Source organism: Callospermophilus lateralis, chromosome 2, assembly GCF_048772815.1.
Source record: "Callospermophilus lateralis isolate mCalLat2 chromosome 2, mCalLat2.hap1, whole genome shotgun sequence".
Taxonomy (NCBI): Eukaryota; Metazoa; Chordata; class Mammalia; order Rodentia; family Sciuridae; genus Callospermophilus; species Callospermophilus lateralis.
The window spans coordinates 174240307-174261585 of record NC_135306.1 but is presented as its reverse complement, the minus strand read 5'-3'; positions in this window follow the sequence as shown (position 1 = coordinate 174261585).

Genomic DNA, 21279 nt, shown 5'->3' with positions numbered 1-21279 from the left:
CCTAAAAGAGAAAAGTGTGGCTCCAATTATCTTTCTGGCTTGGTGGACTAGTGAACTATTATAAGGATCTGAGTGGTTTGTCATAATCTGGGTGAAGAACAGAGCAAAATTAAAAACTGTGATGCCCCAGTGTCGACCCTATATTTATTTTCCATTCAACACAAGTGGAGAAGAGGTAGGTGCTCAGGGCTCTACAACTGAGACATGGATGGACATCAGGGTCAAGAAGAAAAAAATCAGAAGAAAAATATAATTTGTTCTTTCAATTTTTTCAATTTTCCATGTGCATTTCAAAACACATCAGATATAAACATTTAACACATAGGAATGAAACAGAACTCTTAAGATTGATGGAGATAAGAAGCCAGACAGTAGGTAGACCTGACTTTGAACTTCAAAACAAAGAGAAAGAGCAAAGTTGATATGCTGTTCTGTGCTTTTTAAAAGAATGCTTCTGGCATGATGGATTCCCATTAATTTTCTCCTAAAAAAAGTAGCTGACTGCTGAGAGAGAAAAGCTCTGTTACTAAATCTTTTATTCCCTCTGACGAGGAAGACAGAGAGGCAGACTTGCCCAAGAGGTCTGTTTCAGAGAGCAAAGGAACAAGGAATACAAACATTAAGAGGAAACTGAAATGAGAAAGATGCTAGGGAGAGAAGATATTTAGAAAGACTTCTGCAGAAGTAAGAGGTGAAGGCTGATCCCCAGAATATTAAAGATGACTGTGAATCAAGCCATCCACAGGATGAGCAATGGAATGGTCCAGAGTGAGAAAAAATAAATCATAGAAATAACTCAAGAAACCTGGGTGTCTTTTTACAAAAAAAACAAGGATTTAATTTTTTTTAAAAGTAGCAAGTCTAAATAGTTGATTCATAGTATATATATGTATAGACAGATTAAGGGAAGCAAATCATTTTTCAGTATGTCAGCCCTAAGAAAAGAGCAATTCTGGAAAGAAATCTTTCACCCCTTGAGAACATCATGGTGACAAACTCACTTTGGGTCAACTGGACACTGCAATGAAATTGGTAAGAGCCTTTTAAAAGATATTGCTTGGCAAATGAGTGAATAGGGGGATAAAGAAATTCTGCTTTGATTAACAGATGCTAGATGTTGAAAGAGACTTGCTAAAAGTGTTCGGAGATAAAGTTGTGTTTTAGGATTTTACACAACATTAGATTTATTTTATTTTGTTTGAGTTTGATCCTGATGGCTGACTTTGAATACATAGAATTATCTGCTGCATTAAGTGGCTGTTATTTGTGAAAACTGGGTTTAATACCTTACACCAGCATCTGTAAAATTTGTTTTAGGGTAGATGAAGTTTACATTAGATAGTCAATGTTTTTCACTGTGGCATTTCTTGGCTTCTGTTGAGGATAATTCTCTTTTTATGGGAAGCAGGGGAGCAATAGTATTTAAAGAAATGATTTTAAAGAATCAAAAAAAAAAATAGTTTATGATTGAAAAAGCAGGAGAAAATTTTAAAAAAAAAGAATAGCAGAAGATTTATTGGCGCTTTCTCCCAAATAGCAAGTAAATCAATGCCGAAGTCTGGCTGTAGCAAAATAACCAGGGGGTGACGAGCAACTTGTGTACATTGATACAGCAGGAGTGGGAGCCCGTTTATTGTAGGACCCGAGGGGTATATATACATTACACACAGCTTATCTTAATTAACATAAACTAGATACAGCAGTCAACCAATAAGGAATCTCCACACTTAATGGTTCCCTGGCGTTACTTCACAAACCACTCCCTCTGCAAAATGCCAGGTGCCATCTTGACTTGTTTACAGACTCTAACAAATCAAGACTCATTCTTTAAGAAAAAAAAAACTTAAAATTGAGAGTAAAACTTTGCTAATTGTTATAATTGCCAATATGTTATTTGCAGGACATAAAATTAATGCAATCAACAGGCCTTCCTCAACACAAAACACTTTTTGGTTAAATCCTTTTTTCATTCTTCAGGTTTTAGCTTGTTGTCACTTTCTACACAGAAATTTCTTTGATACCACCCTTTCCGATCTCTGAAATGGATTTCCTCCTTAAATACTTTCCAATGTTCTTGTTATCCTTTTAGATTGCAATTGAAAACATAGCTGTGTGTAATCACTCTTTACTGAGATCATCAATCAGGGATACTATGCCATTCTATCAAATATCTAAGATTTGCTATAGTAACTGACACATAGAAAACATATAAAAATATGAATGACTAATAACTATTTTTATAATGTGTCCTATTTTCCAGCTATAAGAATTTTACATGTAATAAGTGATTTAATCAACACAATAAGCCTGAGTTTGGTAATGCTATGTACCTTTCCTTTAAGGATGAAGAGACTGAAGTTTAATAATAACCAAACTTTCACAAATTGTAAGCAGAAATGTTCAGATACTGTATCATAAAATGACAAAGAATTCATGTGAACAGCATATTATGTAGGCATTTCTCATGAGAATTACTGGGCTCTGAACTGCAGAGGAAATTTTTGAATATCCTCAGACACCTGCCTGAAAAGTTTACTAACAAAGGTGCTTTCCACTCAGAGGCATTTTGAGTCATCCATATGAGAAATTAGTACACATTTTTACCAAAGAAAACTTGAAGATATAATATGCCAGCTTTTAAAAAAATAAACAAATGAAAATCTCTTAATATAGAACTTAAAGAAGAGTTTGCAAAGAATCCATAAACAAAGAAATTGTTGAGATTTACATAATTATAGGACAACTTTTTTTTTTACTCTTTGTCCATTGTTACAGATTTTTTTCAAACAACCCACAGATATTTATTCCTTTCCATTTTTTCCACACAACACTAATTAATTAACACAATTAATTAACCAATTAATTAATTTTTATTTTTTGGTAATGGGTATTGAACCCAGGGACACTTTAGCATTAAGGCACATCCCCAGTAGTTTTAATTTTGATGTTTTATCTTGAAATAGTGTCTTGCTCAGTTGCTGAGGCTGGCCTAGAACTTGTGATCCTCTTGTTTCAGCTTCCCAAGTCACTGAGATTATTGACAGCGCTAATGCCTACATCCTTATTTACTTTTTTATTCTGGTAGAATTTACATATCATCACGTTTATCATTGCTGCCATTTTAAGCACATAATTAAATAATTCACATTGCTTTGCAAGCATCACAGGTTTAAATTTAATTATATCAGATTTTTATGACTTTTAAAAATGTGGTTACATATACAGAGAAAAGTGTGCACATAATAAGCATGAAGCTGCATTTTGTCCAATAGCTGCATACAGCCCTGTCACCAGGACCCAGACTGAGAACCAATGTTGCTAGCACCCCAGGTTTATATCTCCCCACACATTTAAGATTAGTATTTTTGAAAAATAAATAAATGAATGAATAAAATTGGCATATTTATGCTCCTGAGGACCTTTAACTTCAATTCCTATTAGGTGTTCAGAGAAAGAGGAATCAAATTCATCTTCAGGAATGAATATTCACAGTAAAGTATTTGGGGTAATGAGACAGAGAACTATAGTGCTCTCAATATGCAAAGCAAAGAACAATCCCTTCTTATTATGCTCGAAAATACTTCTGTGTGTTTGAGATTGTTTAAAGAAGAAAAAGAAAAGGAGCTTGAAAGCCTTTAATATTTTCAGGAGTGTTGTGTAGTTTAAATCCCTCAGTGTTGCAAATGACCCTTCCTTCCACCTATTTTGTGTCTTTATGACATGTGTCAGTATTTGCCCACATGTCATTTTACAAATGTGGTGCTCTTGTCATCCTGATACATTTAATTCAGAGTTCTGTACATTGTCTCCTAACATGAGTTTTGTCCTCATTTCATGTGTCATTCATTATGGATGGTTTGTTTTAAGTGCTGTCATAGGGTTCAGACATTGTAGGAATACAAATTTGAAGGTGTATTTGTTCAGAGTTTTTAAACTATATCTCCATATTTCCCATCTTCTCTCATTTGATACCTACTGTTTCTGATATATCACAGTGATTTATTGTAGTTGTGTACCAAATTATTTGTGTTTATGTGTGTCCGTACACCAAACATGCATACAACATAAATTTTCATATGATTACTTACTCAGTATTTTTTAAATGGGTTCATATATGAAAGCACAAACCACTGGGTTCATTCTAGACTTGTTTGGATAAAAAGTCATTACTTGGTAACATGAGAATATGTTTAAAATTTTGAACAAATAGAATATAGACTGTAACTTCATATTTTTATTAATACATTAATTGAACATTGAAACAGCTGTTAAAAGAACATCAACAATGAATGACATCTGAAATGAGGACAAAAACAAGAGTTAGGGAGATAATAATCAGAGCTAGGAGATAATAATAGGAATAAAAGAATCAGGATGGCAGCTACTCTACAATCTTGAAGCAGCAGGTGGGGAGCCATGACTCATATGGGGAAATCCAGCCACCTGGAAACAGTTACTTCCACCAGAGAGAATGGAGTAAAGACCTCACAGAAGTGAGAGAGATCAAACTCTAAATCTCAGGATTGCCACTTGGAAAACCTTGTAACTTTTGGTAGTTGTAAAAAATCTCATCATTTCAACATTCTTATGTGTAAAATGGGTTTATCTTGCAAGTTGTCACAATGCTAAGTGACTCTTAGGGTATAATTATCTACTTGAAATTTGCAATAATGGTTATTCAATATGATATAACAGTGTTCATCATTCCCATTATTATTATTAAGCTTTCCATTTATCAGTGTTTATGTTCATAATACTTCTTTGAAGGATGGCTTAATTTCTGTCTGATAAAAAAAATCAGACTCCAAATATATTTGTACAATTTTGTGCAGTGAAAATTTTTAAAAAGCTATATTTATTAAGTATACATGTCACACACAATGGGAAGACCTTTATCATCATGACTATATGTATTCTGTGCTCTTATGTGTCTCATTTAACATCCAATCAAACAGAGACATAGAAGAAAATCTAAATATTTTCCTAATATTATTTCATCAATTTATAGCACAGTCACAACAATCCCATGACTATATGATATCCCCAGTTAAAAATACTTTTGCAAGTATTATTGATGAAATAACAATTCCATTCTTATACAGAACATTTATAAAATATTTTTGTATATTATGCACTTCAATATTCCTTGGCTTATTTAAAAATACATGATTTATTTTAATTTTGTTACTCAAATCTTTATAACATATTATTTTTAACAAATAAGGACTGGGAATGGTAGAGCACATGCCTAGCATGTGTGAGGCCCTGGATTCTATCTCCAGTACTGGGAGGAAAAATAAAAAGAAAAGAGGAAATAGCAACTCAAGTAAATGGAGACATTGATAAGGTAGGACAAAGGCTGAGTGAGGGAAGCTCATTTTATACTGCTGGAAAAGCCAATTATTCACATGTCTTCCAAGTCTACCTCTAGAGATACTATGTGGGGAGCTTAAAATGAGCCATGTTGGGAATATTTATACTAGGGAAGTGGGCAAATACCACAAATTAGAGTCACTCCCTCTCCAGAGCTGCCTGATCAGCACACCATTGATGTATGAATGATCTTTCAAATGCAATTTTTTTCTTCTGTATTTCTATCATGATATGAATATGCAACTTGAGATCTACTCTCGATAGACTTCTAAGTGTGCAGTATAATATATTGACTAGATGTATAAGCAAGGTCTTTCGTCTGTTTTTCTATTTAGTCCTATCTAAGAATCACCTTCATTTTTTAAACAGTTGAAAAAATCAAATGAAGAATTTTTTGTAACATGAAAATTATATGAAATTCAAAAAAAATCAGTGTCCCTAAATAACGTTTCCAAAGTCACATTCTTTCATTTATATATGGATTTTGACTCGTTTAACACTGTATCTCACTTGACTGATAATTGCATTAGCGCTTTATTGGAGTTAACATGATGTATAATTTTGTGTGTGTGTGTGTGTGTGTGTAAAAGAGAGAGAGAGAAAGAGAGAGAATGTCTAGGAACACATTTACACTTACTTTCTTTTAGTTTATATAGTTCAAGAAGGTAAAAAAGAATTAAATTCACCAATATATCATAAATGTATTATAGTTCCTAACGTACTATGTACCTACTGAATGCATTCTGAATAATATGTAATTTATTTAATTGCATTAACAAAATTATTTGTAGGTTTACAGTGTACTAGTTTTAAAAATTCCTTACCATCTCCCCACTACAGTTTTTCAAAACTTTTTTGTTCAGTAAAAGTGAGAATGATGGCATCAAAAGAGCTTCTGCCATGGCATATAAAGAAAAACTCAAATGCCTAGAGAGTTGACTATTTTTGTATGTTCCTCTATGAATTTTCTTTATTTTTTAAATAATAGAAAGAAATCAAAAGAAGGAATTTTTGTGACACATGAAAATTATATGAAATTCAAAATTCAAAGTCCACAAATGAAGTTTCCAAAGTCACATTCTTTGATTCATGCCTTGCCTTTGGCTGCTTTAACATTTTCTCTTCAGAGCAGAGTGGTTGTAACAGAGATCATATAGCCTGAACAGTGTAGATTTAATATTTAGCTTTTTACAGGAAATGCTTGCAAACTCCTGGTGTAGAACTGCTTCAATATTAGAGTCTAAGTGAAGTTTCATGTTCCCTTGGGGCAGCTGAGTTACACTTCCTTCTATGAAGGCAAAATTTAGCCTCCTGTGTATTTTACTAGTAAGATCAATAGATACAGCGAGGTGAGAGCTGGATCAAACTGACTTATTTGGAAACGTAAAACTGTTTTGCTCAAGGTGTGTGTTCTTGAACAAGGCCCTTATTTCTTACCTTTGTTTGCCTTCTCAACACACAGTTTACACTCCTCATGAATGTGATATGGATACTATATTTACATTTTTGAACTTATAGTTGTGAAGTAGCTCTTATAGGAAGGTACAGATTTTTCTCCCTTTGGGAGAAGGTCTGCAACTTTTATCTTATTCACTAAGCTGTCTTGGATTCTTAAAAACAGGAATTTTTACATATCTGGTGTGGTACACAGGATGAATCAAAACCTCCAATGACCCTTGGACCCAGTGTTTGGTTAATGTTTGGCTTTAGTACCCACTTTGAGGATGGCATTTCCTGTGGCATCTACTCAGTGTATTTTCAAATTTCAAATGCCCATCCAGAGAGAACTGTCCTCTGTTCTTCTTTTTTGAGTATATATATTTTTTAGTTGTAGATGGACACAATACCCTTATTTTATTTATTTTCATTTGGTGCTGAGGATCAAACCCAGTGCCTCACACGTGCTAGGCAAGCCCTCCAACACTGAGCCACAACCCTAGCCCTTGTCCTCTGTTCTTGAAGCTCAATTTTGCAATATAAATCTTATTCGTTTCCCAAAATGTAAAACAGAAATGATTTCTCTGCCTTATTTTCTCCTTTGATAAATTATAACCACTATATTAAGAGATGCTATCACTTTCTAAAAATAAAATTTTCCTGTCAGAAACCACAATCATTTCCAAGGCAATTCAAGTAACTTGCAGAGACTAATTGGTTTTCATTTCTTCTTCCCCATGGAGGGTGAAAGTTTCTTAGCAAGTACTAATGGAAAAAGAAATGTAACACAGTATTTCGTATATAAATAGAATTTTAGAATTAATTCCATGTATACGTAAAAGAAATTAAAATAGGTATTCCTTAGGGCTACCTCTGTTGACAATCTAAAAAAAAAAAACAGCTTGGAAAATAAAATGGCTGTTGACAATTAAATTATTTTTCAGACATGTATTGAATTTAAAATGATTTCTCCTGAACTGAAATATCTCTTGGAACCATGTAGTCTTTTGCATGAAAGGATGGTCTTTGGGAACCAAGGTAAAGTGGAGTTTGAGCCTCAGATGAGCTGACACTATGTGGTAGGGGAAGAAGATAGAGACAAATAAATAATTAAGGCATGATAAAAAAAAATAATCTTGCAAGATATTCAAGACCATTCTTTGTAATCCTACCTTCTGGTTTATCTGTGACTTGTCCCACTTCAATTTTGAGGCCAATATTTTGAAAAATATTTTTGAAGGATATTTAACTTGAACCACAGGAATCTATATTGAGAGATAGAAAACATACACCAGGTTTTAGTCATAACAGAACTTAATCACTTTTCCTTGGCCAGAGACTTGTTTGTCCCATTTTCAGCAGTCAGTACCTACTGATCTGCATCACACTGTTTTCTATTCAGCCAGGATAAAACATGAAAATGGAGGAAACCAAGTTCACAGGGTCAGGTTAGCATGAGTATTTCACAGACAAGGGAGGACTTTGAGTTGAAGAAATGACAACTACTTAAGTTTTTTTTTTTTTAATTTATATATGACAGCAGACTACATTACAATTCATATTACATATATAGAGCACAAATTTTTCATATTTCTGGTTGTACAGAAAGTATATTCACACTAATTCATGCCTTCATACATGTACTTTGGATAATGATATCCATCACATTCAAACATCATTTCTAACCCCATTTCCTTTCCCTTCCCTTTTCAGTCCTTTGCCTTGACTAGAGTTCATCTATTCCTCCCATGTTCCTCTTCCCTACCCCATTGTGAATCAGCTTCCTTATATCAGAGAAAACATTCAGCATTTGGTTTTTTGGGGATTGGCTAAATTCACTTAGCATTATCTTCTCTAACTCCATCCATTTACCTCCAAATGGCATGACTTTATTCTATTTTATTGCCGAGTAATATTCCATTGTTTATATATGCCACACTTTTTTTATCCATTCATCTACAGAAGGGCCTCTAGGTTGACTCCACAGTTTAGCTATTGGGAATTGTACTGCAATAAACATTGATGTGGCTGTGTCCCTGTAGTATGTTGTTTTGAAGTCCTTTGGGTGTAGACTGAGAAGAGGGATAACTGGGTCAAATGGTGATTCCATTTCCATTCTTCCAAGGAATCTCTGTAATGCTTTCCATATTAGCTGTTCCAATTTGCAGTCCCCCACATCCTCGCCAACACTTATTGTTGTTTGTACTCATAAGAACTGTCATTCTGAAAGGAGTGAGATGAAATTTTAGAGTCATTTTGATTTGTATTTCTCTAATTGCTAGAGATGTTGAACATTTTTTTGTATATTTGTTTATTAAGAAATCTTATTTGTTACTTTTTTTTTTTTTGCTTTGGATATGTATTTCCAAACCACTTTCCTCACAGAATTTTATTCTAACATAATTTATTTGTTATGCTTGAAAGTATTTTATTGATCAACCTATCAAACTTCTCTGAAACAAAAATATATATGTAAATTCAATTTTCCCATTTCCTTGAACATAAAATTCTCAGTGTTAATTTTTTCCTCTTGATTGAGTCATTATTACAATTATTATATTAATCAAAACCATAAACATATTTTTATCTTTAGTAAGTAATTATTAAAAATACAAGCAAAATTTTATTGGAAATGTATCTCAGTTGATAATTTTTTTTCAATTACTTCATATATCCATGGATGACTATTATTTTTGTTTTCACTATTGTATTATTTATTTATTTATTTAAATAAATGACAACAGAATGCATTACAATTATTATTACACATATACAGCACAATTTTTCATATGTATGGTTGTATATAAAGTATGCTGACACCAATTCCTGTCTTTATACATGTACTTTGGATAGTGATTCATCACATTGCAGCATCCTTGCTAACCCCCTGCCCTCTCATTTTCTCTCCCACCCCTCTGTGCTATCTAGAGTTCTTCTATTTTTCCCATGCTACCCCTTCCTACCCCACTATGAATTATCATCCTTATATCAGAGAAAACATTTGGCATTTGTTTTTTTGGGATTGGCTAATTTCACTTAGCATTATGTTCTCCAATGCAAGCATAATTCACAATAGCTAAACTGTGAAACCAACCTAGATGCCCTTCAGTATATGAATGTATAAAAAAAATGTGGCATATATACACAATGGAATTTTACTCAGCAATAAAAGAGAATAAAATCATGGCATTTGCAGGTAAATGGATAGTGTTGTATATCCTTTTCTGAGAAGTATCTGTTCAGTTCCTTGGCCCATTTATTGATTGGGTTATTTATTTATTTATTTTTTGGTGATTAGCTTTTTGAGTTCTTTATATACCCTAAAGACTAGTACTTTATCTGATGTGTGAGGAGAAAAAAGTTGCTCCCAAGATGTAGGCTCTCTACTCAACTCACAGATTGGTTATTTTGCTGAGAAGAAACTTTTTAGTTTGAATGCATCCCATTTATTGATTCTGGATTTTAATTCTTACACTTTAGGATTCTTATTAAGAAAGTTGTGGCCTAATTCGATATGATAGAGATTAGGGCCTACTTTTTCTTCTATTAGATGCAGTGTCTCTGGTTTTATTCCATTTTCAGTTCCTTAATCCATTTTCAGTTGACTTTTGTGCATGGAGAGAGATAGGGGTTTAATTTTATTTCATTGCCGATGTATTTCCAGGTTCTTTCTCCAATGCATGTTCTTGGCACCTTTTGTCTAATATCTTATATTTTTTAGTAATTTTGTGGTTTAGTCTCTGTGTCCTCCATTCTGTACCATTGGTCTGCCAGTCTGTTTTGGTGCCTATATCATGTTTTTTTTTTTTTTTAACTATTGCTCTGTAGTATAGTTTAAGGTCTGGTATAGTGATGCCACCTGCTTCACTCTTCCTACTAAGGATTGCTTTATCTATACTGGATCTCTTATTTTTCCAGATAAATTTCATGGCTGTTTTTTCTATTTCCATGAGGAATGTCATTGGGATTTTGATTGGAATTGCCTTAAATCTGTATAGTGCTTTTAGAAGTATGGTCATTTTGATAATATTTATTCTGCCTATCCAAGAGCAAGGTAGATCTCTCCATCTTCTAAAGTCTTCTTTGATTTCTTTCTTTAGGGTTCTGGAATTTTCATTATATAGATGTTTCACCTTTTTCGTCAAGTTGATTCCCAAGCAATATATATATATATATATATATATATATATAATGAGGCTATTGAGAATGGAGTATTTTACCTTGTTTCCCTTTTTGAGGATTTGTCACTGATATACAGAAATGTATTTGATTTATAGGTGTTGACTTTATATCCTGCTACATTACATTTACTAATTCTAGAAGTTTTCTGGTGGAACGTTTTGGGTCTTCTCGGTACAGAATCATATCATCAGCAAATAGTGCTAATTTGGTTTCTTTTGCTGATGGTTTATTGACTACATTACGGAGACTGTCGTATTTAATTTCCTGTGCATTATATATCCCTTTTCTTTGCTATCTAGACATGCAAAATAGCAGTTTTGTGAGCTCAAAGTCTATTTTTTTGTTGTTGTTTTTATGTTCCTATTCATTAGTCTAGTGCTTGGCACAGAGTAGCTTCCTTGTTTAAAAGGGTAATTCAATAGTTCTAGTTCTCTTCCTACCCATGAAACCTGACCACTTGAAAAGGTTTGTGGCCAACTCCAGTCTTCTAGAACAATTGACTTTCCTTGCTAGGCTGTTAGTTAAGAAGGGTGCAATAAATAATCACTTGGACTTCAAGAACATGTTGGCTTAGCCTCCAGTCAGGGTCAATACTGTACCCATAATCTTTGATAAACTGATGAAATGTAGTTTCTTTGAAAACTTTCATTTATATAATCCTGAATACTTGCTTTCTAATATTGAAAAGAAAAATTATTTTTTTTTCAATCTGGTATTAGGGATACACAAGCCTGGTTTAATATTTGAAAATGATCATTGTGATCCATCATGTTAAAAGAATAAAATTATAATTACATGGACATATCAATATATGCAAAGAAATTTGACAAATGAACAACAAGCATAATAATATTTTAGAAAGAGTGGAATTGATCCTTTTAAACTTGAAAAAGGAATTATAAACAGTGATATCTAAAATTATACTCTATGGTCAAAAACTGATATAGACTCATGCAAATATGAGCACCTAATCTGTAACAATATTTCAAGAAACCATTCAAAGCAGGAAAAATGACTTTATAAGGAAATATTGCTAGAGTGCCATTGACCTGAGGTTCATATCTTATATAAATATTAAATCAAATGGATCATTGGTTTAAATAGAAAACATAAAGCTGTAAAGCTGTCAGGAAAATACATGGGAGAAAATATTTGGAATCTAGGGCTAGGTAAAATATTTCTGGGCTTGATACCAAAAGCCCAAACCATAAAAGACAATATTTATGGACTTCATCAAAATAAACCTGGACTTCAGGATTTAGTTCTACAAAAGGTCTTTTAAGGGGAAGAAAAGACATGCTACTATTTAGAGAAAATATTTGTTATATAATGTGCAAAAGGCTTAGTATCTGGAGTATCTAAATAACACTGTAATAATAATAGCAAAAAATTCAACCAGAAAATGACAAAATATATAAAAAAAAATTTTACTAAAGGAAATATACAGTGAAAAAAAGATGTGAAAGTCCCATTAAGCATTTAATGAATACAAATTAAATACAAAACATGATATCATGCTCTCTCTATCACAGTGGCTATTTTTTAAGGACAGTGTCAACACCAGATTCTGGAAGTGATGCATGAAACTGGATTATTCACATACTTCTGAGTGATATGTATGGGGATATGTGATGGAAAACAGACATTTACTCTGCAAGTTAGAGCCATTCCTTAACAATCTTAATGTGAAACTTACATGTGAATCAACAATTGCACTCCTATGTATTCATCCTAAAGAAAAACTTACATTTACAAAATATCCTTTTCATTAATGTTTATAGAACTTTTATGTCTATTGGCCCTAACTGAAACACTAGCCAAATGTCTTTCAGTAGGCAAATAATTGAACATATTTTGTTACATTGATACTATGGAATACAACTCAGAAATGAAAATGGAACAAATTGTCATTATAAACAATATAGATGCATTTCCAGAGAATTGTGTTTAGTGTGAAAAAGAAAATACTAACATTCTTACAGTTTATGATTTAATTATAGAAATAGAATATAAGTGGCTCCTGGGGTTCTTAATTCTTCATCCTTTACCTCAGAATTGTATTTTCAGCTTTGCTGGTTCTGCAGACTGAGTCAAGCTACTTGAATGAATAAAAGAGTCTTTGGCTTGCAGATGGCAGATCATGGGACATCTTTATCTCCTTAATCACAAACCCAATTTCCCTAACAAATCCTTCATTTATCTGTCAATCTACCTACCTATCTCTTATGGGCTCTCTCTGGAGAATCCTGATTAGTTTATGAGGAGTGAAAAGCATTAGGTCTCCCTGCTCAGTAAAGTCCTCTTGGCATCTTTCTGTCACCACCTTCTGTTGTCTGTAGATTCCTCCAAAACACATTTACTTTATTTTTTTTCTTTCTGAAAAGGTAAAAAGTATATTTATTACCTTATTGAAGATTTTTATCTGATGTGATCAAGTATATAAAAAAGTAGAAATGATAAAATATAAGGTCAATATGACAAATTCTATGGCATACTTTTCTCAAAAGACACACATAAAATAGTATGTATAACACTGTATTATGATCATTAAACATATGCAGATGTAATATCCATAAAAATAATACTACAAAAAGTGGAAGAGAGAATAGTTGTGTAGGAGTAATATTTCTATATCATTTACAATTAAGTATAAATTTGTAGTAGATTCCAATAAGCACAAGCAATGACAGTAAGAAACTAATTCAAAATATAGTGAAGAAACTAATTAAATGATTAAAATATACACTAAAATTCTCCCTTTAATGCAAATAAAACGGAGAAGGTAGAAAAGAGGGATGGATATAAGACATATAGAAAATAAAAGTGAAATGACATATCTAAATCAAATTATAAAATTACATAGAATATTACTGGATCAAACAGTGCAATAAAAAGGCCAAAATTTTCAGTTTGTCAAAAGATTTCAAAGTCCCAGCAATATGATAACATAAAAGACACTATTTAGAATGAATGAAAACTGGTCAACACATAAAAATATATTTAAAATCATAGACTGCATGCAACCACCTCAAAAAAGCTAAATTATCTGTCCTAATATGTGAAATGTACTCTTAAAAACATGAACAAAATGTAAGTAAGGATAATGAGGAACATTTTAGAGTGGTTAAAATGGGATTCTTTTAGTTGAATGTTAACAGTTACAAATTAATCATACATAATCAAAAACAAATCCTTGAAATAAATTGAAGTAAAATTAAAATAATTAAATCCATGTTTATTAAGCACATTTCAATAAACAATTGACTGACAAAAATAATGAGAAGAATTTGAAAATAAATTAAGATGAATAAAGTTGAAGTTACAACAAGCAACATTTTGGGGATGCAGTGAAAATAATTAATAGAGAAAAGATAATAAATGAAAATGACTACAGTATGAAAGACTAAGTATTTGAAGTCAATAATGTAACCGTAAGACTCTGTAGTATAATGATCAAACTAAACACCAATTAAGCAAAAGGAACTAAATAATAAGAGCTAAAGTGAAAATCAATTAATTAGAAAAGAGAATGATAACAACATTGATTTAACCAAATGAAGAGTTGTTTGAGAAGACCCAACATTGACAAACCTTTAGCTAGAGTGACCAATATGAGAGAGCAAATTACACATCAGGAATAAAAAACTGCTGATATTAATATTAAAGAAGAAGTGTTATAAGAAAATCCTATGAACCACTGCATGAACACCAAATTATATACCTCAAGTAAGATGGGCAAATTAACAGAAAATCAAGTTACTGAAAATGCCTCAAGAAGAAAAACAGAATCTGAATAGTCTTGTAACAAGTAATGTCACTCCCATTTTTCTGATTTTACATAAAGAAATATGTGGGAATGTTATATGTGACCTTTATCAAGGTCAAGTCCTCCATGTCAGTTATCTTGACTTATTCTATTTGTTTCTCAAAATGTATGATTCACAGAAATACTTAATGTGGGAGGCCATACTCCCAGGTGATTTGAGTTACCTCCCTGGCTGGGCGAGAGATGCTTAGACACATCTTTGTGTCCAGAGCTTTCCCCATCCTTCTCAGGTCCAAGGGCTTGTCTGTGTGCAGGTGTGTCTGGCCACTACCTGGGAACCCAATCATCATGCCTGACCTTGGGACACTGCTTTCCTTAATCTTCATTGGATAGGATTTTCCCCAGAATTTTTTGTTCCCCAATAAAAGTCCACTCCCTGGTGTGTCCTTTCTCTCGCTAGCCTCTTCAGTAAACCTTGCTACCATAATAGGTAGCTGGAGGCTGGAGCTAGGAGAAGTTGTCCTGGAGCTGGTTTAAAGGTAATTAGAGTCTGTCTCTTTAATTCAAACTCCCTGAAGATTTCTCACGTACTGAACCTTCATTTATGAAGCCTGTGCTGGCCTCGGGCTAAAACTTAATAAATATTTTAGTCATGAGAAAATAAATGAACAATTATACAACAGAAATATAATTACAACTCAAGGCACTTCTTTAGTCATTATATTCTGTGTATGATTAGAGATGGAGGACAGTAGACTTGGGTATACAGAATTTCATCTATCCTGATATAAGTAGCAACCAGAGAACCATATGTACTTGTTCAAAGGAGACATCCTAAATGACCTCATTAAGGGAGGAGAATGTTACCTGTTCCTTAAAGAATTAGTTATTTTGAGCCTAGCAAGGAAATTGTCCTTTCATCAAGGAAAGAAAGAAAAAGCCCAAGTTACAGAAAGCAGAGCTAGTGAAGAATTGTCCCCTTCTCCTCTGTCATCTGTCTCTTTCTCCTTGACTTCCTCTCCTGGGTGCTAGACTTCAATTTGAGAACTGTTTAGGGGAAAGTTAAGATGAAATATTCAATGAATAGCATCAGAGAGTAGTGAGGTATTTGACAGCAGTCACTTGGTTGAAAACAAATTGGAAGAAAGCATATAAAGGAAAATACAATGGTATTGTATTGCATGAATGAGACTGAACTAAATTCAAACCTAAGTGGTGTCCATACCTATCACTATCTATTAAATCACAGATGTGTGGTACGGGTTGAGGAGACAGTTAGCTAAGCCATGACAGGTTACTTTTAGGATAACCCAAAGCTTCTGGGGGTGATAGGTAATGGGGAATGGGGGAAGGAAAGAAAAAGAGAAGGGGTATGGTGGGGAGAGAATGTGTGTGTGGGAAGTGTGTAAGGGTATGAAGTCCCAAGGAGGTAAGGAGGCCTACAGTATTCTAGGAGTGGAGCCAAAGTAAAATACAGAGGTAATAAAATCCAGTGTTGTGGTTTAAAAAGGCAATGGAAAAGTCAAAAAACAAAGTGATTGAAATAGCTCACAGTTGTGGCTATGACAGATAAGAAAACACTGAATGCTGCTGATTCAGTGACTTTGGGGTTATCCTGAACATTTAGCAGGATTAGACATTTTGTAGGATTGGATTAGACCATCAAACCAGTGTTCAGATGGATTAAAATTGGAAATTCTGTCTTGATGAAGAAGCATCTGATGAAAATATAACTGAAAATCATTCATATAAAAGCCACAATTCATTTGTTTCAGTGTCTGTGTTCTAATTTTGAGAAATATACTTAGGAAATTAATTCAAAATATAATGTTAGTCTTCATAGCCTGCTCTTTCATATGCATTATAACAAGAGGAGCTGCCATACCAATATAGAGAACATGTGGTCCTTCACTCAAGAGAGAGAAAAAAAAAAAAAAAAACAAAAAACATCACTGCTTCCTGTAATGATTTGAGCACTTCAATTTTGTGTTTCAAATCCAGGTGGGCTTTGGGTCTTGGCCAAGACACACCAGCTCTGCCACGCTGGTGTTGTTCTCATTGATCCACCACAATATACAAAGGAAGGATCATGTTTATGCTTTTCAGTGCCAGCTGGCTAATTTCACTCTTGACATAGCATCTAATTCCAAGACCTTCTGTTGTACAGTAACAGCAAAGGGAAGGGTCAGGCAAGTTGATTGTACATAAGCCAGAGTCTGTGGTATTTTATCTATGTTCTTTTTAGAAATGAAATAGTTTACAAGTAACTTTCCCTTGATTCTTTGGAAAAATCTCTATGGCATTAAATTTTTTTTCAAAAATTCTCTGTTGAGCACCTTCTGTGTGTTGAGAAGTCTTCTAAGTACTAGGTATACAGTATACACAATATATATATATATATATATATATATATATATATATATATATACACACACACACACACACACATATATAGTATATATATAGTAGTATATGTAGTAGATATATAGAGATACATATTGATATAGATATATGTTAATAGAACCTTCTGTGTGTTGAGAAGTCTTCTAAGTACTAGGTATACAGTATATACAGTATCTGTATATGTATAGTATATATATATATACTCAGTGAATGTATATATACTGTACATGTGCTGTATATATATGTACATCATATATAGTATACTATATGTATATACATATAGTATATATAGTAGTATATATATAATAGGCATATAGAAATAAACATTGATATATGTTGATACATATATTAAATATAAAGTCAATAATAAATTTTATGAAGGAAACTATGTAATTGCAACTATAGAATAGAAGAGTGGGGCAATGAAGTTGAAGGAACCAAGGATTTAGGGAAACAAATCCAAAGTAACCAATTGGAAAAAAAAAAACCTCTGTGTGTGTGGCATATCATGTCCCATGCTTTATGTATTCAAAACCTTCCTCTTTATGTTTCTTCACCTTTCTATCCAAGCTCATTTATTTCTTAATCTGGGTTAGGCATCTTAACAAAACAAGATAAATGAGAAGGAACAGTGTGTCTGTCTTATCTCTAACCCCTCTCCAGTAATTGTAGTGGCTGCTTCCCTCACAACTGCTTTTTAAATAAAGTTCACAAAATGTGACACTTTCTAAATAGCTATTCTAGCCATAGCAATTTTGTCTTAACAGTAAGCATTAGCATCTGTCATATAAGTAGAAGGCATACTGCTACATCTCTGAAGGAACTAGTTATGAATTTTACATCAATTTTTTTTTTACCATTTTATAGGAAAGCCTAGACTAAAATAGAGTGAGTTTTTAAAAGTACATTCCTGGTGCATGCTGAAAATTGTTGCAGTTCTGTAGGGTGTACACTATTTTATGAGACAGATGCAGTGTGAACTGCTGCTTGGCTGATCCAATGGGTGACTTGAAGCAAGGACCTCTGTAGTGTTCCTATGCTTCTCCACAGGTTGTATGGTAACTAAGACCTTCCTACAGCTCTCCATTGAACTCTGTGCCATGCCTCCACATGCCTGGATGTTAATGTTGCAATTCAATCTGTATTTTATATTCTGTTGAAGTATCATGGCATGAGACTTTCTCTAGGATTTTATGTTCTTCCTTCATTTGGGGGAGTAGGGGTACCAGGGATTGAATTTAGGGACATTCAACCACTGAGCCACATCCCCAGCCATATTTTGTATTTTATTTAGAGAGAGGTCTCACTGAGTTGCTTAGTGCCTTGTTTTTGCTGAGGATGGCTTTGAACTTGTGATCCTCCTGCCTCAGTCTCCCAAGCCACTGGGATTACAGGCATGGGCCACCCCGTGCCTGGCTCCTACTTCATTTTGACAACTGTAGGTGTCCCTTTCCTTCAGTCAGGTTCAGCTTTCTATCAATGTTTGGTCCTATTCTATCAGCATTTTTGTGTGCAAGATAGAGCTGGTCGTGTGATGTTTACCTTAGTTGGTTCAGGTTGCCTTGTTACTTAAACCAGAAATTATTTGTGTACAATCTTTGAATCCTGGTTTCTTCCATTGTAATACTAATGTTAGTTCCACAGAGTTTTGAATTATTAAATAGATTTTTGAATGTACAAACACATGGGATATTGGGATATTTTATGGCAACCTGAGGTTTTATTAATTATTTACAATCATATCAGGTTAGCTACTCTCATCTAGATAGAAGTCAGAAGTAATGGAATATAAGAAAGAAAATGGTTGTATCGGAAACAAATATCAATTCAGTGGAATTGAGTAGAATACTGGCTGATTTGATTTAAGTGGAGTTATGGGGAGACATTCTGAATAAGGGAGGCTGACACTCACAGAAAGATGACAGGATTCTAAGATGGACATGTCATGACCCCTACAGTATAAACCATTGTAGCCAAAACCTTTATGTCAATATGTGGGACATATGTAAACTATTCTTCTCACTACAGGGTTTGCTAAATACATCAGTGAAATTACCACACTCCTGGAAACAGTGAAAATGAAATAAAGTCTTGCTCACTTTGCTGTATGAAGTTGAATTGGAAGACAATGTATAACTATGTAGGTTTTGAGGGCAGATTATTTTTAAAAAAGGGTAGAAGTAGAAATTAATATCCAGAACTGTTCATAATGAATGTGTGCCTTTGGTGGGGCTGCTATTGTTTGCTTATTTTTTATTTTTTGAATGAAAGCTCTGATAGAGACTACAAGTTTATCTGACATAATTTTTCATGATCAACATCCTGTCACTTTTATATATCTCAAATGTGACTTTCCCTAAGTGAAATTCACTCTGATATTCCAGAAGCAATGGAAAAGAGCAAGGCACATTTTACTCTTGCTTAGGAAAGTATTATGCTTTAGAAATTGCCCTATTATCAGAGTGGAACAAAAAAGGACTTTATATTCATTGAAAGATTAGAAAGACTGTAGAAGACCACTGTAACCAAGTCTGAAAAATCTCCATTGCATGTACTCTTTTGAAAGAAACCTATAAGCTCAATTAGGCAGGACTAAAGTATTACGTACATAAATTATAAAATAAGCTAAATAGGGGATTAAACAAAGGCCCTTGTTCCTGCCAGACAGGGTTCTGCCACTGAGCTACACCTCAGCCCTAGGCATCAATATTTTAAAGGAAGTACTGGGATGATATCCACAGCATTCATGTTGGACGACTACTGAGATAAGCCCTACTTCCTCCCAGTTCCCACAAATATTCTACTTAAAACAAAGCAAAGGAAAATTTCCATGTTGATGTTGTTAGATTAAGCAGAAACTTCAGTTTGTGAAACAAACCTATAAGCTATATGTTTTAAATGTAAAAACACAGCATATAGATCCACAGGATCAATTGTTTGGTTTCCAAGAGTATTTCTTAATCCCTTGCCTTCTGATTAACTGGCATAAAATCACTGGTATGTGAGGTTAAAATGATGTATATGAATCATTTCCATCCTAAAGAGTTAAAAAGCTTTTAGAATAGATATATAGGAACATCCAAGTTCCAGTGGGGCCGACTCTCAGCATGGTTACACCTTCTTTCTACTGTTTCTGGAATAGGAGAAATGAGTTGATGAAGATATTAAGATAAAATTTGAAAATAAATTGAACAAAATAAAAGTTTCTCATATCTTGGTCAATTATAATTGGTCAATTATTATAAACTGCACAAGATTAAGATACATAATGTCACCATGGAATATTTTTAAATGAATTCTTTTTTATGTTAATGCTTCTTTTTTATTATACATAGTATTAGATTCATTTTGACATAATTATAAAATCATGGAATGTAATTTGCTTGAATTCAGTCCAGCCTCCTGGCCTCCTTCCCCGCTCCTCTTGTTCCCTTCTCTCTTTTCTACTGATCTTTCTGATATGTACTTTTAGATTGTTTTTTAGATTACCGTTTTGTGGATGTACATGATTGTGATATTCACCATGGTATATTCATGTATGTGCATGGAAATGTTTGATCAGATTCATTCTAATGGCTTCCCCATCTCATCTCTCCTTGCTTCACTTCATTCCCATTTGTCTACTCCACTGATCTTTCTTCCTCATATCAGAAAAAAAAAAAATTAACCTTTGACTTTTTGGGACTGGCTTATTTCACTTCCCAATGGTAGTTTTCAGTTTCATCTATTTATTGGCAAATGCCATAATTTCATTCTTCTTCATGACTAAGTATTACTCCATTGTGTTTATCTACAGCATTTTCTTTATCTGTTTATCTGGTGAAGAACACATAGTTTGGCTCCATAACTTAACTATTGTGAAACGTGATTCTGTAAACTTTCATGTAGCTATATCACTGTAGTATTACTTTCAATTCATCTCAAAGAGTGGGGTACCTGCATCTTATGGTGGTTTCACTCCTAGATTTAGAGGAATCTTTATACTGCTTTACACAGTGGTTGCACCAATTTGCAGTCCTACCAACAATGTATGAGAGTAACTTTCTCCTCATATCCTTGCCAACATTTATTATTACTTGTATTCTGAATAACTACTATTCTGACTGGGGTGAAATGAA